The sequence below is a fragment of the Orcinus orca genome, chromosome X, assembly GCF_937001465.1.
Source record: "Orcinus orca chromosome X, mOrcOrc1.1, whole genome shotgun sequence".
Lineage (NCBI taxonomy): Eukaryota > Metazoa > Chordata > Mammalia > Artiodactyla > Delphinidae > Orcinus > Orcinus orca.
The window spans coordinates 34,056,480-34,083,913 of record NC_064580.1 but is presented as its reverse complement, the minus strand read 5'-3'; the positions used below and the strand labels follow the sequence as shown (position 1 = coordinate 34,083,913).

Below are 27,434 nucleotides of genomic sequence, written 5' to 3'. Positions count from 1 at the left end.
CCAAAGCCTAGAACCCTGAGAACACACATCCACACCCAACACACGACTTCATGCTGCCTCTGACATCGCACACTGACAGACTGCAAGGCTGGCCAAAGTCTCTCCCCCTCTGCATCCAGGCCCTTGCAGTTTTACTTTGTACTTCCTCTCATCAAGAGGTGGAGTCCAGCTGGCTACCCTTTGACACTGACTGCCCACGTGACTTTGCTTCAGTCAACAGGCACGGAAGTGGTGATGCAGCAGTTCCGAACCAAAGCCTCCAGAGGCCTTGCATACTTCCATCCTCACTCTTGGAGTTCAGTCACCCCAGTCACCTCAGCCATCAGCTAGCCAATGGAAAGACATACGAGTGAGGTCACCCCAGACCAGTTCCAGCTGACCTTTCCGCTCAGTGCAGACACGTGGGCAAGCCCAGCCACGATCAGCCAAGCCTGACCCAGACCAGCCAAACCACTAGATGGACTCGGAAGCACTAAATCATAACCAAAACAGAAGCCAGGAAGTTTTAAGGTTCTTTGGCAGCAACAGATAACTGAGACACATGCCCAAGCCTGAATGTCTCTGCAAAAGCTCTCCAGATGCCTCCTGACAGGGGCTTCAAAGTTGAAATCACTGCAGAATCTCTCACGGGCTCTCTCAGGACAAAGGCAGGTCTGACAACCATTTCAAAGCCGGAAGGGCTTGGAGGGTGGCCACTCACTTTAAAGATGGGATGCTTCGCTTTGGGAAAACCCTTACATTTTGGCTTGAGAGTCAAACAATTGTCACACGGCTTCTCCCTCTCCCTCTCGCTCCCCAGGAGAAGAGCAATTGAAATGTTGGAAACAGTCCCTGCTCAAGTACAACAAAGGGCAGATTCTCTCCCAGCTCAGGGAGGCTGGCCTTTGGCAAAGCGGGGAACAGCAGGAAGGGCACAGACGCCAGAGCAGCTGAGAAAGAACTCAAGGTCTGGGTGAAATGCAGGCAAGCTGCCCAGCAGGAAGATTGGCAGCGTTTCAATATCACAGCCTCATTTTGTAGAGCTCAGAGAATATTCTCATCTCCCAAGAATAACAGAGCTGCCCACTTCACTGTATGCTTCTTGGGCAGCGACATGTCAAGTTAATTGAAAACCTGAACGTATCCATGCCCATCAACGTCCATGCTTTTTTCATTCTCCTCAACTCCCCACTTTTTTTGGGGGGGCTTGACTGCTGCACCAGGTATCCCCTTTTAATCATTGTGCTCTGAAAAGAAAAGGTCAAGATATGTTGAGTGCCTTTGGAAGTCACACCAAGAACTCTCTCAACATGAGCCGAAGAAGTACAGTGAAAGCAGCCATAACGCTCCCTTGAAAATGGGGATCATAAGATGAGAGATGAACTCAACTCGAAGCGTCACAGTGGGCTGCTTCAATCCTGCGTCCGTTTACTTGGTACCACGCACGGTGAGAAGCAAGACCGACACACTCCTTGCCCTTTGGAGTCTGAGGCCTTGGGTCTACCCTCAAAGAGCCCTCTGCCCTGGCAGAGCTCTGGACACAAAGTGCCAAGTGCTATGATAGGAGCAGGTTCCAGGTTCTAGGCAAACACAAAAGAGGGAGTCATGCTTACGGGTCTGTCAATAAGGGCGGAGGCACCGATGTGAAATCAGAGCACAGCACTCCAACGTTCACCTCTCCCAGGGTGTGTGAGTTCAGGCGATCCACTTGGAGGTACACACGGAAAACCCTAAAACTCTACTTTGTCTTATCTCTGCCACACAATCCCACCAGGACCCCAACGGGCCTTTAGACCCTGACACAAGCTATTCCGCATTCTCTTTGGAAAGCAGGAATGGGAAGTCTGTGTAAGAACTCATCTCCTGATTCAAGACAGAGCAAAAGAAGCGCACCCATCTCTCTTCCCAATTTCCATCTTCTGCCAGACTTTCTATGGGAATCTGTGAAACACTTCTATAGCCTTTAGATGAATGAAACAAAATGAAAAGTTGTCTTTTATTGCACCTTTCTCCTCCAAATTCTAAAACCTGCACCACACAAATCATTCCCTCTCACCCAGTGACCAGGCTACAGATAAAAATGTATGAGCTACTTCAGAGGCAGAAAGCACAGAGAGAGAGGATTAAACAAGGCAATCACCTTCAAAATGTTACAAAGCCAAGGTGAAAGGCCTGATCTTGACCATATACACGCACTGTTTTTAATCAAGAAGGAGAAATACACCACCCTCTCCCCCACCAAACCGTATTTTCCTTCATCTTCAAAATAAGAGTGAACTCCTAGCAACTAAATTATTTTAATAAGGTTAAATGAAGAAGAATTAAAAAAGCAGTTACCCAGCTCCACAGTGGGCAAAACCCTAATCTAATGCAGGTCTAATTAACTCTAATTGATGCAAAAGGTCATCTAAAAATCAACAGAAAATATACAGCAACATCCTTGGAAAGATAGTCATTATTTAAGAATCAATGTCCAAAGGACATTTCTAAAAGGAATATAATACCCCCCAAGATGTTCGTGTTCCATGCTGCTTCATTCTTTATCAAAAGACCTTATCGACTTCTCCTTATCAAGAACTGAATCTTGAAGTGTCCCAAGAGGCAGTCTAATTATAATTAATAGTACAAGGGTTTTTTTTCAAAATCTTTAGGGATTCATTAAGCTGACAACAGAAGCTGTTTAATACCTGAACTGTCTAATAAAATTGCAGGATAACGGGTACCACCATATTTATGACTTTGGAAATTCTGTTGTTGAATTTCCAAACTACTCTGTGTGTACAGTGTGATGTCTATTACCTTTCCTTTTGATTTTAGGTGTAATTTGCGCCTTCAAAACCCAATATGTATATTTATCTCACTCGGAGGAAACGGAGTTTGGATGTTGAAAGGCTGTTTGACCTTTGCTTCTTCACTCTACCAAACCCACCCCCTACCCCCAGCAGACACTGGCTCTCTCTCCTAGTAGTGAATATTGGATTCTGCTAAGAACAGTTGAATGACAGAGGCAGGGACATTTTACTTCTAGTTACTTTAGGTGTGGCGTATAGTTAGTTGTTTACCCAATATCCATTTATCCCTTCTTTCTTCCTAACAGAAACCCAGCAGTTTTCAAGGTGGCCCAGATAAATGAAAGCTTTCCCAGTCTCCCTTGTGTGGCCATGCAACCGCCCTGCTCAACAGATACAAGGAGAAATTTGGTGATGTCTTGGACAGCTTTTGCTTCCCTGGTCAGTTCAGACATACTTAGTACAGCCTTCCCTCTGCTTCCTGCCTTGAATATAAATCATGGTGTCTGGAGCTTCCCCACAGATTCTGCAACTATGACCTGGGAAAGACCCTGACAGCACCAACTCATTTTACAAATACCAGCAGCCATCTAATGCCAGACCTCTTTACATGTTAGAATAATAAGCCTAATCTGTTTAAGCCACCGTAGTCAGGTTTTCTGTCACCTACAGCTAAAAGCACTGGTAAGTCATACATCTGGCCAGGAAAGGAATCCAGCTTCCACCCTCAGATCTGAGTCGATTTCGTTGTTTGAAATAATCCCTGTTAGGTTATGGTAATTTGCTCCTTGGGAATAGAAACATATGAGTGCCTCGCAGTAAGCAATGGCCGCACACGAGCTCTAATAATATCTCTCATCACTCCTGTTTCACCCAAGACCAAAGCAAGCAATGGAACCATTTTATTAAAGCAATACTCGGTCTCATGCACCACTGATCACAAGCTGAAGTTTACAAAGGAAAGCTGTGCCCTTCTGAGGACATCATTAAACGGCACAGCACAGAGTCTGCATTGTATCTCTCTCCTCGGGATCTGGGGTTTTCTTCTGCTACAGTGCTATGGAATTACCTTTAATATGACATTCATGACAACTCTTCCCTCAACAGCATTTTTTTTTTTTGGCTGTGCGGCGCTGCTTGCAGGATCTTAGTCCCCTGACTAGGGATTGAACCCGTGCCCCCTGCAGTGGAAACGTGGAGTCCTAACCACTGGACCACAAGAAAGTCTCCCAACAGTATTTTCTGATGAAAATAAAGTTGACCTTTCTAATGACCAAGGTAAAAAGTTCTTAAAGGACACAGACATAAAAGCAGTAGTTGCTAATGTGAATACTGTCCACGGAGTAAGCAGAATGTTTTTTACTAAATGAACAGAAAGAAGCAGGTAATGCCTTTAGGTGACCAGGTTGAGCTTCTGGGTGAAGACCTATACCAGTACCCCACTTGCTAGTTTGCAAGAAGGGGTACTCTATGAAAGCACACTGTTCAAAAGTGTTCAGCAAAGGACCACTCAGTGGAACACTGGCATCACCTAGGGGCTTCTAAGAAATGCAGAATCTTAGGCCCCATCCCAGATCTTTAATAGATTCTCCAGGTGATTCAGATACATTAAAGTTTGAGAAGCACTGGTTTAGAACACTAAAAATGTTCCTAACATGTTATAACACCTCAAATCAGGAGATGTTAATTACTCCCACCCCAGCGAATGGCAGGCATTGCCCAATATTCAGAGGGCCATAAATGTTGCCTGTGGACCTTGCAAGGATTTACAGCACTTGCCGTGGCAGCAAGAAGGAAATTTATTCTGCCCATGCCACCAATGATTAATATATTTGACTCACCTAAAGATATTAATTTTCCCCTAAAGGGTCATTTATCAAGGTCTCTGAGGTTAATTTATATTCTTCAAGATGACAGTGATAACAAGAGCTGTTGCTGGGAACTATGCAGTGGATATGCAATACCAATTTTTCATGAAGATGTTTCCTCCTGTCACCTCAACAAGGCAACACAAATAGCTCAGAAGTCTGGTGTGCGGTCTGGTTTACACTGGAAAGGGTTATCTTGGGCATTGGTGCTATTTGACCAGACCCTAGAATGCTGTCAGTGGATTGTCCATGGCATTATCAAAAGAACTGGGAGCTTATTTACACCCAACCATGGCATCAATTCACTGAAAAAATAAAATGCACATTTTGCTCTTCTAAGGAGAGTGTGAACATCTAACCAAATAGGATCGCATATACCTTGCAGCCTACATTGATTGTGACAGCCCTGAAAGTCAGTGGTGTTCTGAACGGTGTACCAAGGAATGGAGATGAAACAAACTGAAGTTTAGAGCAGTTATTCTAAATTCATTAAAAAAAAAAGTGATCACTGGAAGCAGGAACTTTCCAAGAGAGCATCAGGATTTCTTGTCCTACAAACCAAGCCGGAAATCCTTGGCAATAAGATTTCTGCTTCCAGCAATACAGGAGTCTAGGGCAGTGGCTCTGGAACTGTGGTCCCTAGGACAGCAGCATCAGCAGCATCTGGGGACCTGTTAGAAATGCAAATTCTCACACTCTATCTCAGACCCACCTAAAACCTGTTTCATGAGCCCTCCAGGTGATTCTGCCAGAAGTTAAACTTTGAGACCCATTAAGATCAAGGCTATCTACTAACTATCCTTGGTGAAAAGACCAATTTTGTTTATTTCTAATACATCATGGGCTGATGTTTCTGTAAAATAACATACTGATATATTGCCAGAAAATGAAATGGAAAAGACATATGAAATATGAGTCCCAATTTTTTTTACTAGATCCAACTGACAAAACAATTACTTGGTATAATTACTAAAAAAGTTCCTAAATGCCTAACTCTCCATTTCTGTACTTATATCCTTTTAGACCAGGAACAAATTTGCAGAATGGCACTGGCCTGCAAGCCACACTTTCAGTAGCACTCATCTGGATACTCAGAAAGGTCTTTCCCTATAACAGAGGAACTGCATAATTTTATTGATCCTAAGATGCACCATTTTTAAAAATTTTAATATCGCTGTAATTAAAATGTATCTCAAAATCACTATCTGCCCAGAGGCAGTAGGACTTAGCGCTCCTGGTCTGTGCACGGTGCATCAAAACCTCCAAAATGGGTATCAAGCACTTGGAAAAATGCCAGAGACAAAGTGGAACACTTTTTAAAGAAATGCTGCATCACCAGTGCTTTTCACAGCACAGAGGATGATATTTTGCAGAAAAATCACAGATGCTAGCGACTCTAAGGAGAAAGTAATTAAAGCCTGTTGGAGTATGAATGTAAGAAAGCGTTGTGAATATCATGAACCAATTTATTTTGCTTACATTTTTCTTCTAGGTATACACAAGAGTGATATATGATAAAAAAATCACTGTCTAAATAACTCTAAATGAGCTCTTTCAATAAGTGTAAAATGCTAGTGATAAGAAGTATTATGTCAGTTTAATGGACCATTTTTTTTCTTACTGGTACATAAAAAATGCATCTTAATTTGGCAGAATCTTGTAATTGATTAAATACCGCATATCCTTTATGAGACTTATTTACCAGTATATAGTTAGGCTCAAATACAGCAAGGGGAAGCCCCAAGTCCCCCTGAAAAAGCAAAATGAAACAAAAAGCTTGAGCAGAACCACATGTGATAAGCCAGACAAGGTCGCCCTGAGGGCAAATGTTGCATTCTCCTGCATCAAGCTGGGGACACCAAGGAAAAAGGCTAAAATGGTTCCAGGCTGGCAGTATTCCTGAATCCCAGAAGCAGCGAACACAGATCTCTGCAAAGAAGCATCCTCAATTTAGACACCACATATTAAAATCAACCAAATATATGTGCATGGTAGAAGATCAAGGACCCAAGGAAACAAGCCCCCATAAGTGACAGTATGCAGAAACCACAAACAAGGAAATGACACCATCAAGGACTTCCAACATTTACATTACCAGATATGAAGTACCCCCCAAAAATGCATTCAATGTTCCCCAAAAAAGGTCAAATCACAAAACTTAACAAGCAATATGAAACCATGAGAAAAGCTCAGCTGGAACTTACAGAAAAGAAAAATAAAGTTGATAGATGTAAAACTCAACACATGGGTTTAACGGCGGGTGAAACATGGCTCAAGGGAGAACTGGTGAACTGGAAGATAGATCTAATGAAGTTACCTAGAATGCAGCACAAAGAAATAAGTAAATGGAGAACATAAAAGAGAGGATAAGCAATATGAAGTGATACAAAGATGGAATATATGTGCATCTGGATCTCAGAAGGATGTAGAGCAGGGGTTCTCTACCTGTACTTGTGGAGCTATAAAACTATTGATGCCTAGGTCCCACCCAGGACATTCTGATTTAATTGTTCTAGAGCATGGCCTGGGCTTCAGAATTTTTAAAGCTCTTCAGGGGATCCTAATGTGCAGCCAGGGTAGAGAAGCACTAATATAAAAAAAAATGGCGAAGATCACTAACTTGATTTAGTCACTCTTCTTAGAAGTGATGCCAAAAGCACATCTGGCAAAAGAAAAAGTAGATAAATAAGGCTTTATAAAAATTAAAATTTTGTGTGTGCTTCAAAGGAAACCATCAATACAGTTAAAAGATAACCCACACAATGGTACAACATATTTGTAAATCGTATTTCTGATAAGGGATCTGTATCCAGAATATATAAAGAAATTTTACAACTCAATAATAAAAAACAAATAACTTAATTAAGGGCAAAGGATCTAAAAAGACATTTCTCCAAAGATGTGCCAATAAGTACATGAAAAGATGTTCAACATCATTAGTCATCAAGAAAATACATATCAAAGCACAATTATATACCACTTTACACCCGCTTATGGCTATAATCAAAAAGTCTGATAATAGTAAGTGTTGGTGAGGGTGTGGAGAAACTAGAACCCTTGTATGTTGCTGGTGTTGATGGAAAACGGCACAGCTGTTTTGGAAAACAGTCTGACAGTTTCTCAAAATGTTAAACATAAAATTACCATATGACCCAGCAATTCCATTCCTAGGTATACACCCAAGAGAAGTGAAAACATTGCAAACAGATGTCCACAGCAAAAACCTACACAAGAATGTTCACAGAAGCATTTTTCATAGTAGCCAATAACTTTTAATTACTCAAATGTCCATCAACACAGAACAGGATGAATAAAATGTGATATATCCATACAATTAAATATATTTGGTAATAAAAAGGAATGAAGTACTGATACATGCTCTAACATGGATGGACTTTGAAAACATTTTGCTAAGTGAAAGCAGCCGATCACAAAAGACCACATAGGCTATTGTTCCATTTCTATGAAATGTCCAAAACAGGCAAATCCATAAAGACAAAGAAGTAGATTAGTGGTTGCCTAGAGCAGTGGGACTAGGAGGAGGGGTTGGGTGGAATACAGGAGTGACTGCTAACGGCATCAGGGTTTCCTTCTGGGGTGATGAAACTCTTCTAAAATTGACTGTGTTATACGTATAGCTGATTCACTTTGTTATATAGCAGAAACTAACACACCACTGTAAAGCAATTATATTCCAATAAAGATGTTAAAAAAATAAATAAATAAAATCAATTGTGGACAACCGTATGGACACATTAAAACCATTGAATTGTATACTTCGAATGTGTGAATTGTTATATCTCAGTAAAATTGTTAAAAATGAAGAGGTGATATTTGAAGGGCCAATGACTGAGAAATTTCCAGAACTGATTAAAGACACAAATCGATAAATATAAGAAGCACAACCTATAACAAGGAGGGTTATTAACATGAAATCTACTCTAGACACACTATGGTGAAACTGCAGATAGCCCAAAACAAGGAAATCCCTGGCAATCAAAATTCAGAGGGCATTGCGAACACATTGAAAGCATCATAGCACCTTAACTGCCAGAACATCAGGAGAAGAGACTACTCAGAAGGTAGCACCTTTGGCCTGAAATCTCTAGAAAAAACAAAACACTAGGCAGTAACAGAAATCAAAAGAGTATTGTTCTGTCTTTGATTCACATTTGGCCAGGAACACGGCTTGCCTAAAGAAAAAAGAATGCCTCAAGCTTGAAAGCTAAATGTCAAAAGCCATTTTACACAGTTTCAGTTAGAATCTCTAAGAAGTCACCTGCACCAAGAAGAACTGGGGACTTTTCTCTGACTGCTAAAAATACTGATGGGGAGTTAGTTATGTGTTGGTCAATATTCAATAGTATAAATCAGAAATAGCTGTGCCATACAGGGTATCGCCCTGCTAATTAAAAGCTCATGCTGTCTAAGATGAAGAGAACTATTAAGTCACAGTATGCTGTAGAAAAATGCTGAGGGTACATTTTTCCTTCTAATTTCTGATTTAGTTATCTCTTCAGGTATTTGTTTATTCACTATGCGACAGACGTGATGAGCTATTCATTTCTTAGCTGTAGTAAAAGTATACTTACTGAAAACTGGCTTTGATTCTTCTACTCCCCTATGTATTCTTATTCATAAATATTTACTTTAACAGTTGTTTGAGGAACGGTATTTTGATATGCAATTAAAGGGATAGTTTTCTACATTCAGTTCTCCTTTGCTGGAAAAGCATAAGTCCTTCCAAACAAACAAAAAAGAAATTCTAACAGCTGATTATGTGTCTACATCTGTCAATGGTTAATTTATCAAGAGTGAATGCAAGTTTTAAAGAGAGAGATAAAGGTTGAGAAACACACGCAAGTTTTTATCACCCGCATGAATATAAAAGTAACAGATTATTTTAAAAACAAAAGCCTTTTTAGATGTCACGTACTGTACAAGTCCAGACTTAAGAGTTTCCTAAAAAGTCTATTAAATGTTAACAATTGGAGAGTTCTGTGTGTCAGCACAGAAATGCGTACGTGGATCATTTTGACCTGTCACAAGCTGGGCACTCTTCTCATTTTGTAATGTAAAAGTGGTAGAATTTTACCATCTGTTGGCTATCACAAGGCTGACTGCAAACGAAAATATGACAATATTCACGACCAATCAACTATCCTGTCCATCAGGTATTTCATCCTACGTGGCTCTGTCAAACCCAAAAAAGCTAAAACACATTTCAATAGGAGCTCCTTTTAAAATGTGGGTTGTCCCTTCTTGAGCCTCAAATACAGGGGATTATTTAGTTTCATGAAATTAAAAAGAGTTCATCTTCATTCCTTCCTTCCTTCCGTGAATATGTATTAAGAATCTTCTGGGACTTCCGGGAAGATGGCGGAAGAGTAAGACGCGGAGATCACCTTCCTCCCCACGGATACACCAGAAATACATATACGCGTGGAACAACTCCTACGGAGCACCTACTGAACGCTGGCAGAAGACCTCAGACCTCCCAAAAGGCAAGGAACCCCCCACGTACCTGGTTAGGGCAAAAGAAAAAACTAAACAGAGACAAAAGGATAGGGACGGGTCCTGCACCAGCGGGAGAGAGCTGTGAAGGAGGAAAAGTGTCCACACACTAGGAAGCCCCTTCGCGGGTGGAGACTTCGGGAGGCGGAGTGGGGGAGCTTGGGAGCCGCGGAGGAGAGCACAGCAACAGGGGTGCGGAGGGCAAAGCGGACAGATTCCAGCGCAGAGGATCGGGCCGACCGGCACTCACCAGCCGAGAGGCTTGTCTGCTCGCCCGCCGGGGTGGGCGGGACTGGGAGCTGAGGCTCGGGCTTCGGTCGGAGCTCCGGGAGAGGACTGAGGTTGGCTGCGTGAACACAGCCTGCAGGGCGTTAGTGCACCGCGGCTAGCCGGGAGAGAGTCCGGGGAAAAGTCTGGACCTGCCGAAGAGGCAAGAGACTTTTACGTCCCTCTTTGTTTCCTGGGGCACGAGGAGAGGGGATTAAGAGTGCTGCTTGAGAGAGCTCCAGGGACGGGCGCGAGCCGCGGCTAAAAGTGCGGAGCCCAGAGACAGACAAGAGACGCTAAGGCCGCTGCTGCCGCCACCAGGAGGCCTGTGTGCGAACACAGGTCACTAGCCACACGCTCTTCCGGGGAGCCTGTGCAGCCCGCCACTGCCAGGGTCCCGGGATCCAGGGACAACTTCCCCGGGAAAACGCACGGCGCGCCTCAGGCTGCAACGTCACGCCGGCCTCTGCCGCAGGCCCGCCCCACACTCCGTGACCCTCCCTACCCCCCGGCCTGAGTGAGCCAGAGCCTCCGAATCAGCGGCTCCTTTAACCCCATCCTGTCTGAGCAAAGAACAGACGCCCTCCGGCGACCTACACGCACAGGCGGGGCCAAATCCAAAGCTGAGCCCCTGGGAACTGTGAGAACAAAGAAGAGAAAGGGAAATCTCTCCCAGCAACCTCAGAAGCAGCGGATTAAAGCTCCACAATCAACTTGATATACCCTGCATCTGTGGAATACCTGAATAGACAAGGAATCATCCCAAATTAAGGAGCCCTGTGGATGAAAGGCTCTTGGTGCTGCAGCCAGGAGTAAGGGCTGTGCCTCTGAGGTGGGAGAGCCAACTTCAGGACACTGGTCCACAAGAGGCCTCCCAGCTGCACATAATATCAAACAGCAAAAATCTCCAAGAGATCTCCATCTCAACGCCAGCACCCAGCTTCACTCAACGACCAGCAAGCTACAGTGCTGGACATCCTATGCCAAACAACTAGCAAGACAGGAACACAACCCCAACCATTAGCAGAGAGGCTGCCCAAAATCATAATAAGTCTACAGACACCCCAAAACACACCACCAGACGTGGACCTGCCCACCAGAAAGACAAGATCCAGCCTCATCCACCAGAACACAGGTACTAGTACCCTCCACCAGGAAGCCTACACAACCCACTGAACCAACCTTGGCCACTGGGGACTGACACAAAAAACAACAGGAACTACGAACCTTCAGCCTGCAAAAAAGGAGACCCCAAACACAGTAAGATAAGCAAAATGAAAAGACAGAAAAACACACAGCAGATGAAGGAGCAAGATAAAAACCCACCAGACCTAACAAATGAAGAGGAAATAGGCAGTCTACCTGAAAAGGAATTCAGAATAATGATAGTAAGGTTGATCTGAAATCTTGGAGATAGAATGGACAATAGAATGGACAAAATGCAAGAATCAGTTAACAAGGACCTAGAAGAACTAAAGATGAAACAAGCAACAATGAACAACACAATAAATGAAATTAAAAGTACTCTAGATGGGATCAATAGCAGAATAACTGAGGCAGAAGAACGGATAAGTGACCTGGAAGATAAAATAGTGGAAATAACTACTGCAGAGCAGAATAAAGAAAAAAGAATGAAAAGAACTGAGGACAGTCTCAGAGACCTCTGGGACAACATTAAACGCACCAACATTCGAATTATAGGGGTTCCAGAAGAAGAAGAGAAAAAGAAAGGGACTGAGAAAATATTTGAAGAGATTATAGTTGAAAACTTCCCTAATATGGGAAAGGAAATAGTTAATCAAGTCCAGGAAGCACAGAGAGTCCCATACAGGATAAATCCAAGGAGAAATACGCCAAGACACATATTAATCAAACTGTCAAAAGTTAAATACAAAGAAAACATATTAAAAGCAGCAAGGGAAAAACAACAAATAACACACAAGGGAATCCCCATAAGGTTAACAGCTGATCTTTCAGCAGAAACTCTGCAAGCCAGAAGGGAGTGGCAGGACATATTGAAAGTGTTGAAGGAGAAAAACCTGCAACCAAGATTACTCTACCCAGCAAGGATCTCATTCAGATTTGATGGAGAAATTAAAACCTTTACAGACAAGCAAAAGCTGAGAGAGTTCAACACCACCAAACCAGCTCTACAACAACTGCTAAAGGAACTTCTCTAGGCAAGAAACACAAAAGAAGGAAAAGACCTACAATAACGAACCCAAAACAATTAAGAAAATGGGAATGGGAACACACATATCGATAATTACCTTAAATGTAAATGGACTAAATGCTCCCACCAAAAGACACAGATTGGCTGAATGGATACAAAAACAAGACCCATATATTTGCTGTCTACAAGAGACCCACTTCAGACCTAGAGACACATACAGACTGAAAGTAAGTGGATGGAAAAAGGTATTTCATGCAAATGGAAACCAAAAGAAAGCTGGAGTAGCAATTCTCATATCAGACAAAATAGACTTTAAAACAAAGACTATTAGAAGAGACAAAGAAGGACACTACATAATGATCAAGGGATCGATCCAAGAGGAAGATATAACAATTGTAAATATTTATGCACCCAACATAGGTGCACCTCAATACATAAGGCAAATACTGACAAACATAAAAGGGGAAATCGACAGTAACACATTCATAGTAGGGGACTTTAACACCCCACTTTCACCAATGGACAGATCATCCAAAATGCAAATAAATAAGGAAACACAAGCTTTAAATGATACGTTAAACGAGATGGAGTTAATTGATATTTATAGGACATTCCATCCAAAAACAACAGAATACACATTTTTCTCAAGTGCTCATGGAACATTCTCCAGGATAGATCATATCTTGGGTCACAAATCAAGCCTTGGTAAATTTAAGAAAATTGAAATTGTATCAAGTATCTTTTCCGACCACAACGCTATGAGGCTAGATATCAATTACAGGAAAAGATCTGTAAAAAATACAAACACATGGAGGCTAAACAATACACTACTTAAGAACGAAGTGATCACTGAAGAAATCAAAGAGGAAATCAAAAAATACCTAGAAACAAATGACAATGGAGACATGACGACTCAAAATCTATGGGATGCAGCAAAAGCAGTTCTAAGAGGGAAGTTTATAGCGATACAATCTTACCTTAAGAAACAGGAAACATCTCGAATAAACAACCTAACCTTGCACCTAAAGCAATTAGAGAAAGAAGAACAAAAAAACCCCAAAGTTAGCAGGAGGAAAGAAATCATAAAAATCAGATCAGAAATAAATGAAAAAGAAATGAAGGAAACGATAGCAAAGATCAATAAAACTAAAAGCTGGTTCTTTGAAAGGATAAACAAAATTGATAAACCATTAGCCAGACTCATCAAGAAAAAAAGGGAGAAGACTCAAATCAATAGAATTGGAAATGAAAAAGGAGAAGTAACAACTGACACTGCAGAAATACAAAAGATCATGAGAGATTACTACAAGCAACTCTATGCCAATAAAATGGACAACCTGGAAGAAATGGACAAATTCTTAGAAAGGCACAACCTGCCAAGACTGAATCAGGAAGAAATAGAAAATATGAACAGACCAATCACAAGCACTGAAATTGAAACTGTGATTAAAAATCTTCCAACAAGCAAAAGCCCAGGACCAGATGGCTTCACAGGCGAATTCTATCAAACATTTAGAGAAGAGCTATCAGCTATCCTTCTCAGACTCTTCCAAAATATAGCAGAGGGAGGAACACTCCCCAACTCATTCTACGAGGCCACCATCACCCTGATACCAAAACCAGACAAGGATGTCACAAAGAAAGAAAACTACAGGCCAATATCACTGATGAACATAGATGCAAAGATCCTCAACAAAATACTAGCAAACAGAATCCAACAGCACATTAAACGGATCATACACCATGATCAAGTGGGGTTTATTCCAGGAATGCAAGGATTCTTCAATATACGCAAATCAATCAACGTGAGACACCATATTAACAAATTGAAGGAGAAAAACCATATGATCATCTCAATAGATGCAGAGAAAGCTTTTGACAAAATTCAACACCAATTTATGATAAAAACCCTGCAGAAAGTAGGCATAGAGGGAACTTTCCTCAACATAATAAAGGCCATATATGACAAACCCACAGCCAACATCGTCCTCAATGGTGAAAAACTGAAAGCATTTCCACTAAGATCAGGAACAAGACAAGGTTGCCCACTCTCACCACTCTTATTCAACATAGTTTTGGAAGTTTTAGCCACAGCAATCAGAGAAGAAAAGGAAATAAAAGGAATCCAAATCGGAAAAGAAGAAGTAAAGCTGTCACTGTTTGCAGATGACATGATACTATACATAGAGAATCCTAAAGATGCTACCAGAAAACTACTAGAGCTAATCAATGAATTTGGTAAAGTAGCAGGATACAAAATTAATGCACAGAAATCTCTGGCATTCCTATACACTAAGGATGAAAAATCTGAAAGTGAAATCAAGAAAACACTCCCATTTACCATTGCAACAAAAAGAATAAAATATCTAGGAATAAACCTACCTAAGGAGACAAAAGACCTGTATGCAGAAAATTATAAGACACTGATGAAAGAAATTAAAGATGATACAAATAGATGGAGAGATATACCATGTTCTTGGATTGGAAGAATCAACATTGTGAAAATGACTCTACTACCCAAAGCAATCTACAGATTCAATGCAATCCCTATGAAACTACCACTGGCATTTTTCACAGAACTAGAACAAAAAATTTCACAATTTGTATGGAAACACAAAAGACCCCGAATAGCCAAAGCAATCTTGAGAATGAAAAATGGAACTGGAGGAATCAGGCTTCCTGACTTCAGACTATACTACAAAGCTACAGTAATCAAGACAGTATGGTACTGGCACAAAAACAGAAATATAGATCAATGGAACAGGATAGAAAGCCCAGAGATAAACCCACGCACATATGGTCACCTTATCTTTGACAAAGGAGGCAGAAATGTACAGTGGAGAAAGGACAGCCTCTTCAATAAGTGGTGCTGGGAAAACTGGACAGCTACATGTAAAAGTATGAGATTAGATCACTCCCTAACACCATACACAAAAATAAGCTCAAAATGGATTAAAGACCTAAATGTAAGGCCAGAAACTATCCAACTCTTAGAGGAAAACATAGGCAGAACACTCTATGACATAAATCACAGCAAGGTCCTTTTTGACCCACCTCCTAGGGAAATGGAAATAAAAACAAAAGTAAACAAATGGGACCTAATGAAACTTAAAAGCTTTTGCGCAGCAAAGGAAACCATAAAGAAGACCAAAAGACAACCCTCAGAATGGGAGAAAATATTTGCAAATGAAGCAACTGATAAAGGATTAATCTCCAAAATTTATAAGCAGCTCATGCAGCTTAATAACAAAAAAACAAACAACCCAATCCAAAAATGGGCAGAAGACCTAAAGAGACATTTCTCCAAAGAAGATATACAGAGTGCCAACAAACACATGAAAGAATGCTCAACATCACTAATCATTAGAGAAATGCAAATCAAAATTACAATGAGATATCATCTCACACCAGTCAGAATGGCCATCATCAAAAAATCTACAAACAATAAATGCTGGAGAGGGTGTGGAGAAAAGGGAACCCTCTTACACTGTTGGTGGGAATGTAAATTGATACAGCCACTGTGGATAACAGTATGGAGGTTCCTTAAAAAGCTACAAATAGAACTACCATATGACCCAGCAATCCCACTACTGGGCATATACCCTGAGAAAACCATAATTCAAAAAGAGTCATGTACCAAAATGTTCATTGCAGCTCTATTTACAATAGCCCAGAGATGGAAACAACCTAAGTGTCCATCATCGGATGAATGGATAAAGAAGATGTGGCACATATATACAATGGAATATTACTCAGCCATAAAAAGAGACGAAATTGAGCTATTTGTCATGAGGTGGATAGACCTAGAGTCTGTCATACAGAGTGAAGTAAGTCAGAAAGAGAGAGACAAATACCGTATGCTAACACATATATATGGAATTTAAGAAAAAAAAATGTCATGAAAAACCTAGGGGTGAAACAGGAATAAAGACACAGACTTACTAGAGAATGGACTTGAGGCTATGGGGAGGGGGAAGGGTAAACGGTGACAAAGCGATAAAGAGGCATGGACATATATACACTACCAAACGTAAGGTAGACAGCTAGTGGGAAGCAGCCGCATAGTACAGGGAGATCAGCTCGGTGCTTTGTGACCGCCTGGAGGGGTGGGATAGGGAGGGTGGGAGGGAGGGAGACGCAAGCGGGAAGAGATATGGGAATATATGTATATATATAACTGACTCATTTTGTTGTGAAGCTGAAACTAACATACCATTGTAAAGCAATTATACTCCAATAAAGATGTTAAAATAAAAAAAAAAAAAAAAAAAAAGACCAATAGTGTCCTACAGATCTAGTTCTGACCCTTACTCTGCCACTGACAATCTGTGTGTCCTTGGGCAAGTCACTTAGCCTCCCTGACCTCACTCTTCTGATCTGTAAGGACATCTTATTTTGAGGATTACAGGAAACAGTGTAGGTAAAGCAGCCAACAAAGGGCCTGGCACACTAAAGATACTTAATACATTTTTGTTCGAAGAATCACAGAATCTCAAGCTAAAAGAACCCACAAAAAACCTCTGGAGTCACTCTCCTAGATTTACTAGGCACCGGTAATGGACCCACAAGGTAAAATTTAAATGCATCCAGCATGTAAATTGATACAGCCACTATGGAGAACAGTATGGAGGTCCCTTAAAAAACTACAAATAGAACTACCATACGACCCAGCAATCCCACTACTGGGCATATACCCTGAGAAAACCATAATTCAAAAAGAGTTATGTACCACAATGTTCATTACAGCTCTATTTACAATAGCCAGGACATGGAAGCAACCTAAGTGTCCATCGACAGATGAACGGATAAAGAAGATGTGGCACATATACACAATGGAATATTAATCAGCCATAAAAAAAATGAAATTGAGTTATTTGTAGTGAGGTGCGTGGACCTAGAGACTGTCATACAGGGTGAAGTAAGTCAGAAAGAGAAAAACAAATACCATATGCTAACACATATATATGAAATCTGAAAAAAAAAAAAAGGTTCTGAAGAGCCTAGGGGCAGGACAGGAATAAAGATGCAGACCTACAGAATGGACTTGAGCACATGGGGAGGCGGAAGGGTAAGCTGGGACTAAATGAGAGAGTGGCATGGACTTATACTTACTACCAAATGTAAAATAGCTAGTGGGAAGCAGCCACATAGCACAGGGAGATCAGCTTGGTGCTTTGTGACCACCTAGAGGGGTGGGATAGGGAGGGTGGGAGGGAGATGCAAGAGGGAGGAGATATGGGGATATATGTATATGTATAGCTGATTCACTTTGTTATACAGCAGAAACTAACACACCATTGTAAAGCAATTATACTCCAATAAAGATGTTAAATAAATTAAAAAAAAAAAAAAAGAATCTTCTGTTTGCCGGGAGTCTGCCTATTATTCAGCTCAGTAGTAGTAAAAACAGAGTGGAGATGAAGAGCTTAGAGCTGCCCCAGTCATGCTGCAGGCAAGGCTCCCTAGGAAACATGTAAGATGGAAACAAACACGATATGTGCATTGAACAGTACATCCAAAACGGGCAGCCAGAGGTGCCGGGGAAAGGGATCGATTGAGAAAAAAGGCTTGTGAGAAAAATAACAAAAGATCCTACATGCTGCGGAGCAAGTAAGCCTGTGCACCACAACTACTGAGCCTGTGCACCACAACTACTGAGCCTGCGCGCCACAACTACTGAAGCCCGCGCGCCACAACTACTGAAGCCCGTGCGCCTAGAGCCCGAGTTCCGCAACAAGAGAAGCCACCGCAATGAGAAGCCCGCGCACTGCAACGAAGAGGAGCCCCTGCTCACCACAACTAGAGAAAGGCCACACGCAGCAACGAAGACCCAGTGACGAAGACCCAATGCAGCCAAAATAAATAATTTTTTAAAAAAGGGAAAATAACAAAAGAAACTCAGGTGGTGTTAGGCACTTCCTGCTGAGCATCCTTTCTCTCACAGTTTGCCATCCACTTTCAATCCCCACACTTAATCATCCATGCTTGGCTCCAATATCACACCCCCAGTTTTCTTTTTTACCATGTTCTATTTGGGAACTTGTCACCTGTAACTGAATGCCTTCCAGACACCTCCTCTCTTTGAGTTTTCAAGCTACTATGTGGAATCTGGGGTGAGAGTGAGCAACTAATTTGGTCCTGAAGCCCCAGAACTGATTCAGAAGCTCCACCTACTCCCTCGAGGGTTCTCTCAACAGAAACAATTTGCCATTTATCAGTCAACATTTATCGGTGTATTTAGGGAATGGGGAACTTTATTTAACACTAAGGGTACCACCAGCCCAAGGTAGCAGAAAGAGCATGAGTTTGCAGAAGAACTTGAGTTCTAGACTACATGTAACCCCTTATCAATCGGGGACCGTAAGTCCCATAGGTAAGTCTTGGTTTCTCTCTCTTGTGTTAGATTCTCAACTGGCTGGTTCCTACCAAAAGTATCCTGCTTGGGCAATAAATGTTATTATCCTACTCCTCGACCCTGCGTCCTCGGGAAAGTTACTCAACCTCTCTGCAATGCTTTCTATTTTCTGTTCAGAAGATGGTAGTAGTAATAATATGTAACTCGAAGAGATATTGTGAGAATTAAATGGGACAGCTTACATAAAAAGTACTTAGCTGACTTAATGTTCTATATAATAATTAGTTACCACTGGCTGCAATGACTTGGAAGCATTTTAGAATCCTGGAGCGGCTTAGAGCTACTGCCTCGAAAAAAAAAATTATTCTTATTCTGCTTTACGTAAGTGGTTCCACCAGTCTTCACTGTATTCTAACCATCTATCTTTTCACTTTTAATTATCTTAACTGGGCTCTCTCCTTCTTCTTGGGTAGCAGCTTAATAAATATAGCTCTGATCCTCATGATTTTACTCAATACTTTATTAAGGAAGGCACAACTATTTAAATTAAACCATATGAAGATTTTAATTGACACAGAGCTATTCGACCATTCAAACTAATACAATGTCATCACTAAATCCTAATTTAGTATTATTTATAAGAATAAAACACATATATCCAGCTATATTTTTGATGGGGAAATATCTGTTGACAAAATTTATCTATATGTGACATCAATTCTATTATTAGGAACATTCCATAGATGTTCTCTGAGAACAATCATCGAGCAGGAATAAGATATATGTGAAGAAGAGAATATGGAGAAATCACAGCTAAAAAGCACAGGTGAGATTAAGAAAAATAGTTCTTGTTTTCTTGGCATTTATATTTCTCAAAGAAATACATGTGCATAACTTAAAAAGTGAAGAGTTCTTTAAAATAATAGCAGGCTCCCGCCCCACCCCTCCCCATCCACATTCTGACTCCTCCAAGGCAAAAACTGAAAACATTGTTTTGGGCATTTTTTTCTAGCTACTTATCTTCATATTTCTAGATGAGATGCTTGTACAGCTATTTCTTGACTTCTCCATCAAAGGTGTTATCTATTAATCTCCTAACATGGAAGATGAAGACTTAGCTCTCTTATAATCTCTCCACACATACATTTCCTTTCCCAAATACCCAAAACAGTTATATCACTTTTTTTCCCAAACAATATGAGGTTAAATCAATATCCATTAAACAAAACCATTTGCAGTGATTACCATTTCCTTTCTCCCCGTGCCCCCCGCACAAGTTAATAATTTCCTTTTTTAAAAAAATTATTTTATTTTTATTTATTTTTGGCTGCATTGGGTGTTCGTTGCTGCACGGGCTTTCTCTAGTTGCGGCGAGCGGGGGCTACTCTTTGTTGCGGTGCGTGGGCTTCTCATTGCGGTGGCTTCTCTTGTTGCTCTAGGCACGCGGGCTTCAGTAGTTGTGGCACGTAGGCTCAGTAGTTGTGGCTCGCGGGCTCTAGAGCACAGGCTCAGTAGTTGTGGCACACGGGCTTAGTTGCTCCGTGGCATGTGGGATCTTCCCGGACCAGGGCTCAAACCCATGTCCCCTGCGTTGGCAGGCAGATTCTTAACCACTGTGCCACCAGGGAAGCCCAATTTCCTTTTCTTATAATATTGTTCGGTTTTCTATTTTGTCTACACCAAATTCATGCCCAAACTTTCCAACAAATTTGCAAAACTCCCCTAGGTACAGCCAAACATATCAGGTAAGCTGCCTGTTCTATTTTTTGTTTTTTCTCTTAGCATCATCCAGGCTGTAGCTCTGCTTCAGTACTTACCAGCTGCCTTCAAGGCCTGATACCGAGCTGTCCTCTCGGGCTGTCCCTTACCATCACTCTCGAAGTTTTCTGATCCCACCTGCATTGGAGCTCCAGGTTTTGAGATCTCATATTTTCCTATTTCTTGGTTCATTCTCCCATCGCAATGGACCCTCCTTAAAAATGTTTTACCAGCTCTTGCAGTGTTCCACATGGTGGCTGGTTCATTTGGAACGTCTGGCCCCTACGTTTTTTTAACACATTCTGTGAAGCTAGATTACCTCTGCCTCATGCTTTTGAAAGAAAAAAAAATGTTGTTTTTTTGAGAACTTGCAAAGATTTTTTTCTACTCTCACATTTGATAATTTTGGCTGCTATAGAATTCTAGTTGAGAATTTTCTTAGTGAACTTTGGGGGCCTTGCTCCGTTCTCCTGTAGCTTCTTAAGTTGCTATTCAAAGTCCAGTGCAAATCCTTTTAAGGACGCAGTTTTTTCTTCTTAGAAGCCTTTAGAATCTCTTTTTATTCTTTTTCCATCCAACATGCTGGTGGGCCCCTTAAATCCAGCAACTCATGTGGCTTCACATTTGCCCCACGGTTCCAGAAGCCTTGAAGTACCTGGAGGATCACGCCCACACACACGCAGCTGTAGTGAATTACTGGTGGGCGAGCGATACCTCCAGTCAGGACAAACTCTGAGATGTGATTTACACTCTGGAGCTCCCCTACAGAATGAGACAGAAAGCTGGGGCTTAGCCTAAAATCACACCTTTGTTTTGGCTTCTGACCCTTCACTGTTTCCCCCACTCCCATACTGGTTTCTCCTGAGAACTCTTCCTTAATGGAGCGTGCCCATATCTGAGTCAGGTTTTGGAGAACCTGGCCTAAGACCATCATCTAGCTGCTCGAGTTTGGGAAAGGATCCCGGAGTCTAACCACTCTATCAAACTTGTAAATGACAAAGTTGAAGTTGAGTCTTACAGGCTTCTGGAACTTTGGGACCAATGTAGAGCCCTCTCCTGTACTGCCATTTTTATTCAATCTTAAGTTGAACTTCAGAAACACCCTGAGGTTCAGAGAGCCAAGTTAAAACTATCCTTCCATGTGGCTTGGGGTACAACTCACTCTCCTCTTGGCAGTGTATACATTACTAGAAAAACATGCAGAAATCTAACCTGACTTAAATCTCTAAAAGAAGCTCTGTAGTCTGAAAACTGTGGCTTTAACTGCTTGACCAGCTGTGTGATGACAGGCAAGTTACTGAACCTAAGTCCCAGTTTTCTCCCCTGAAATGGATATAATATGTTAACCACAGTGCCTGTAATATAGTGAGTCCTATCTTTTTATATATATATATATAAATTTATTTATTTATTTACATTTTATTTTTGGCTGCGTTGGGCCTTCATTGCGGCGACTGGGGGCTACTCTTCGTTGTGGTGCATGGGCTTCTCATTGCAGTGGCTTCTCTTGCTGCGGAGCACAGGCTCTAGGCGCACGGGCTTCACTAGTTGTGGCGAACGGGCTCAGTAGTTGTGGCTCGCGGGCTCTAGAGCGCAGGCTCAGTAGTTGTGGTGCACGGGCTTAGTTGCTCTGCGGCATGTGGGATCTTCCCGGACCAGGGCTCGAACCCGTGTCCCCTGCATTGGCAGGCGGATTCTTAACCACTGCACCACCAGGAAAATCTGAGTCCTGTCTTTTGAGTTCTTTTCTGGTGGTGGTGATAAGTTTGTGGTACTACCACCACATGCCTTCACCCAGTTCCCACATGTCAGACACGCTCGGCCAAGGTTAAGGGTATGGTCTAAGGCAGTGGTTCTAAAAAAGTAGTCTCCAGGCAAGCAGCAGCATCAGTGGAACTTGTTAACAGCGCAAAGTCTCAGGCCCGACTCCAGACCTACGGAATCAGAAACTCTGGGGATGGAACAAGCCCTCCAAGGGACTCTAATACACCCTCAAGTGTGCGAAACACTGACCTAAGGCCACAGGTCAGAGAAAGATATAATAGACCCCCGTGGAGATGAAGGCCACAGACCTAGAACCACTTGGTATGGTATTGAAGATTGTAAGCAGAACTAATGATTATACATGACACCTCAATGATTAGGGATAAGAACTCAATGATGCCTCTACTAATAGAGTAGTATAGTTTATACATATCAAGATCATCATGTCATAAATGAATATGAATAGCAGCTGAAGAGTAAAACATAGATTTAAGTTTGTAAAATTGACAGTGAGTCCATATGACATAGCCTTGAAACGCAAATAGAAAAGTGCATTAATGCAAGAAAAACATAATTTCTGGGCCCAGAAGCTGAAGAAACACTTGGAAGAATCCTTAATTGTATTAATCCTTTTCTGAAACAAGCTACCAACTGTACATGATCGGGAACATTTGCTGAGGAAAACTCATTTGAAGTTGTCATTTCGCCAGAGACACAACTACTGAAATTTGTCTGAAATTCTGAATTAGCGCCATGCAAGCAAATGATCTTTAGAAGCAAAGAAGAGAACTTAAGAGCAGGAAAGAGGTCCTTGAATCTACCACTCAGGTTCTGGGGGAAGAGAGCAAAAAACAAACATTCCAACATCACCTGCATAGCAATTTACTGCCGATAAAGCCAATTAGGTGATTTACTCTGAGAAGTACAAATCAGACACAGGAAAGCCAATTCCTAGATTAAGTCTTCAAAGAGCCTGAAATTTTAAAAAGAGAAAAGAACACCCTCCTGGAGGAAGCAAAGTGCTTTGGGTTTCGGGCGTGATGACCAGCCACTCAATTTACTTTGACACAATCTCTGTGAGCTGCTCAGCTTAATCTCCTGTGTGGCAGAGCAGAGGATATTTCCCTCCAGCCCTTTATGGCCTCTGTTTGAAGATCTCAAAGCCTTGCTTATGTGATCAGGGGCATAGCAGCTCTGACTAACACCACAGGGAATATTAGACGGGCTGAATGTCCAAAAAGCATACTTGTATTATTTAGTTAACACAGGGTCTCACTTACATTAATGACAATAATACTCAAAATACTAATAAAACAAGGACTGTATTATACAGAGTCTTTACTCTGTGCCTAGCAGACCCTCTGCTAAGCATGTTACACACACATTCTCAGTGGATCTTCATACCACACCTATGAAGTGGGTGCATTTAATAGCTTGTGTTACATTTTGCAGATGAGGAAATCAAGCCTCAAAGATGCTAAGTAACATGGCTGAGGTCAACCAGCTACTGTGATGGAGCCACGATTCAATCCCAAGGCTATATGACTGAAAGCCCTGTTCTTTTTAAGTAATCTCTTTTTTAAAAAAAAATACTAATTTATTTATTTAATTTCGGCTGCACTGGGTCTCAGTTGCAGCACACAGATCTTTAGTTGCGGTATGCGGCCCTGGGCTTCTTAGCTGCTGCCTGTGGACTTCTTATTTGCGGCATGTGTGCAGGATCTAGTTCCCGGACCAGGGATGGAACCCAGGCCTCCTGCATTGGGAGTGCAGAGTCTTACCCACTGGACCACCAGGGAAGTCCCAAAAGCCCTATTCTTAACCATCACCTTTTAATACCTTCATTGAGACGCTAACCTATTTCAACAGCGGCAACTGATACACGCGCAATTCTCTTTGTCTTACAAGGAAAGAGGAAACATTTTAAATAGCAAAATTATGTTACTGAAATGTGCATGAGAACAATACCTCCTTTCTGGTTGAGCACTGGTTCTCTTCAGCCTTAGATAGCTGGAAAGTTTGTTAGGAATGTGGCTCCCTCCTAAAGTCACTGTAGGAGTGGAGATTCAGCTGGTCCCCATAGTACTTGCTTTGAGATTGGTGATGCTTTGGTTGCCATGGACACCAGACTTCAATACACCACTGAGCAGGGGGAATCCATTCTATGCAAAGCAATGGAGCCAGTAGATGGGTACAGTAACAGCTAACTTCACATAACGCTATGACCAATATTTGTTTTGCCACCTCTCATTCAGATGATGTTCTCACCCATGAAGTCTGTAAGACTGCCTCTCATCTGGGAAACAGCTTCTTTATGGCCCAGGAGGCAATGCTCACACTTCACCGTGTCAAAGGCATTCATTTGTCTGGGTTGTTGAATGTGTAAAGCTATTCAGAAAAGGAAATGTGACCTTACACAAAACACTTCTTTGTTCAGCTTGCTAAAAGAAAGAATGGATCAGGGGCTTCCGTGGTGGCGCAGTGGTTGAGAGTCCGCCTGCCGATGCAGGGGACACGGGTTCGTGACCTGGTCCGGGAAGATCCCACATGCCGTGGAGTGGCTGGGCCCGTGAGCCATGGCCGCTGAGCCTGCGCGTCCGGAGCCTGTGCTCTGCAACGGTGAGAGGCCCGCGTACCGCAAAAAAAAAAAAAAAAAAAAAAAAAGAACGAATGGATCAAATGACTTCTTGAAAATTCCATTTGTCCAAGTGGCTAGCACCCCAAGAATAATGAGTCTGTTAACTTGGTAGGTTTCCTTAGTAGCTAAATCCATAAAGAAAGTAACTAGGAAAAGATAAGAGGTACTTAGATATATATAAATAACGCATGAGAACATGTTTTTGAGACAAACCAAACATCCAACGTCCAAGGCATTGTACTTAATTAGTGAATGTAGCTCAGAGAGTAATCAGTAAAAGTGAATCACGAAGAGAAATGCTTATTTGGACACATCATGGCAAGTTTACCAAGAGACCATCACCACATGGGGATATTAAAGGACCCCCTCCACACATGGAGGAAATCCACTGTGTGTTGTGTAGGAGCCAGTCGAGTGACAAACATCTCTCATTAACCAGCAAAGAGGAAATTAGCCAAGTTAATAAAAAATTAATACAATCTATCATTTTCACATTCAGACGTCAATAAACATAGTGAAATTCCATTAAAACCACCTTCTTATGGAACACTGGGAGGTCAGGTTATTGGCAAAACAAATAATTCAGTACATTTAAAATAATTTTGGGACTTCCCTGGTGGTCCAGTGGTTAAGACTCTGCACTTGCAATGCAGGGGGCACAGGTTCAATCCCTGGTTGGGGAAGTTCCGCGTGCCACGAGGTGCAGCAAAAAAATAATTTTTACTATGCACATTTCCCCAATTTACTTCTTCAGTAATAAGAAAATTATGAACCATGCTCTCTCCAAGTAATTACAATACAAATGATAAGTTTAGGTTTTAGTGGAATGTATATTAGTAGATTAATTAAAAGGGGTAAACAAGTTATCTCCAAGGAAATCCACATTATTCTGTGTTAAATTACTGTATCAGAAGAAAAAAAAGGAAAAAAGTCTACGCATCTTCAATTTAATTTATGTCACACAGGTAAATTTAACTGAATGATTCTAAAATGGGAGTAGTTCTATGAGCATCATGTTTTCGATCTGATCTGGGAATGATAGTGTCTCTTATTATGAAAGGATTTAAAACTGCTGGAGCATGGTCTATTTGGGCCTTTAAAGAAATGTAAAAAACAAACAACAACAAAATCCTTGTGTATATAGTGCAAAATTATATTTATCAGAAAAAAAGAAATCCATGTAGTCACTCAGAGTCCTTAAACCTGCAAGAAGATGTGCCAGGCAGGGATTCTTTCCTTCAGCGTCACCCACGAATTGGAAAGCTGATATTCTGGCATTTGTGGAAGAAATCATTTTCAGTACAAAGGACAAACGATGAAAATCATGAAGTTTGGCGGAGGCGGGTGGGGGGGGGATCAGTCAAATCTGTTGACAGGCAATCCCATAAAATTGAAAAAAAAAATAGTGACTTCAAGCTTTTTACTCAAATCTTCTCAATGAACCAGCAGCAGCAGCGTCACTTGGGAGCTTGCTAGAGATGCAGTATCTTGGGCCTCACCCCAGACCTGCTGAATCAAAACCTGATTTTTACCAGGATCCCCAGGAGATCTGCGTGCACGTTAAAGTGTGAAGAGCGCGCACTGAAAGCACAGATTTGGCGACCAGCCTGTGGGGATGGGACCCCCCTCTGCCGCTGACTAGCTGTGTAACCTGGAACAAGTTCCACAGCCTCTCTGTGCCTCGGTTCCCTCACTGGGGAGGATGGAGATAGTACTGGTGCCTAGGTCATAAGTATTAAATGACATAATATCTGTAAAGTGCTTACAACAGTGTGCACAACAAGGGATCAAGCAGTGCTAGCTCTTATGTCCTTTCAGCTATCACAGGGTTCTGGATCAAGAGTAACAAAGGATCTAAGACGCAGCCCACAGAAGTGCCCCATTCCCTGATAGGTCTATAATCGAGCAATTAGGAACTGGATTCAGTTTACAAAAGTCCAGTTTCCCCAACCTGCTGTCATTTCAAGCCAAACTGCAGGGTTTACTTATGCAATGAACAACACACTGCTGCTTACAAACCAGGGACCACTCAAATTCAGACTGTGTGAAATCTTGCATATGCATTTTGTTCAGTGAGTGCTGAATGGAACGAAAAGAGGACACATTTCCTATCTGAGAAATTTCCATCCTCATTTTTTACCCATCAGTTTGTCATATACTAAAAAGTCTCATGAAACCTAGTACTGAAGCTAATGTGGGATTGCAACAAAAAGAATAAAATACCTAGGAATAAACCTACCTGAGGAGGTGAAAGAGCCGTATTCAGAAAACTATAAGACACTGATGAAAGAAATCAAAGATGACACAAATGGAGAGATATACCGCGTTC

General features: G+C 41.7%; 1 protein-coding gene and 1 non-coding gene across 2 annotated transcripts in view; one reads left to right on the top strand and one right to left on the bottom strand.

The window, feature by feature from the left end:
* Positions 1-27,434, bottom strand: part of LANCL3 (LanC like family member 3) — a 111,001-nt gene that overhangs the window by 70,442 nt on the left and 13,125 nt on the right. The gene's annotated exons all lie outside the window — the stretch shown is intronic.
* TRNAA-UGC (transfer RNA alanine (anticodon UGC)) lies at positions 25,716-25,788 on the top strand. Its single transcript has one exon. It is a non-coding gene; the product is annotated as a tRNA-Ala (tRNA).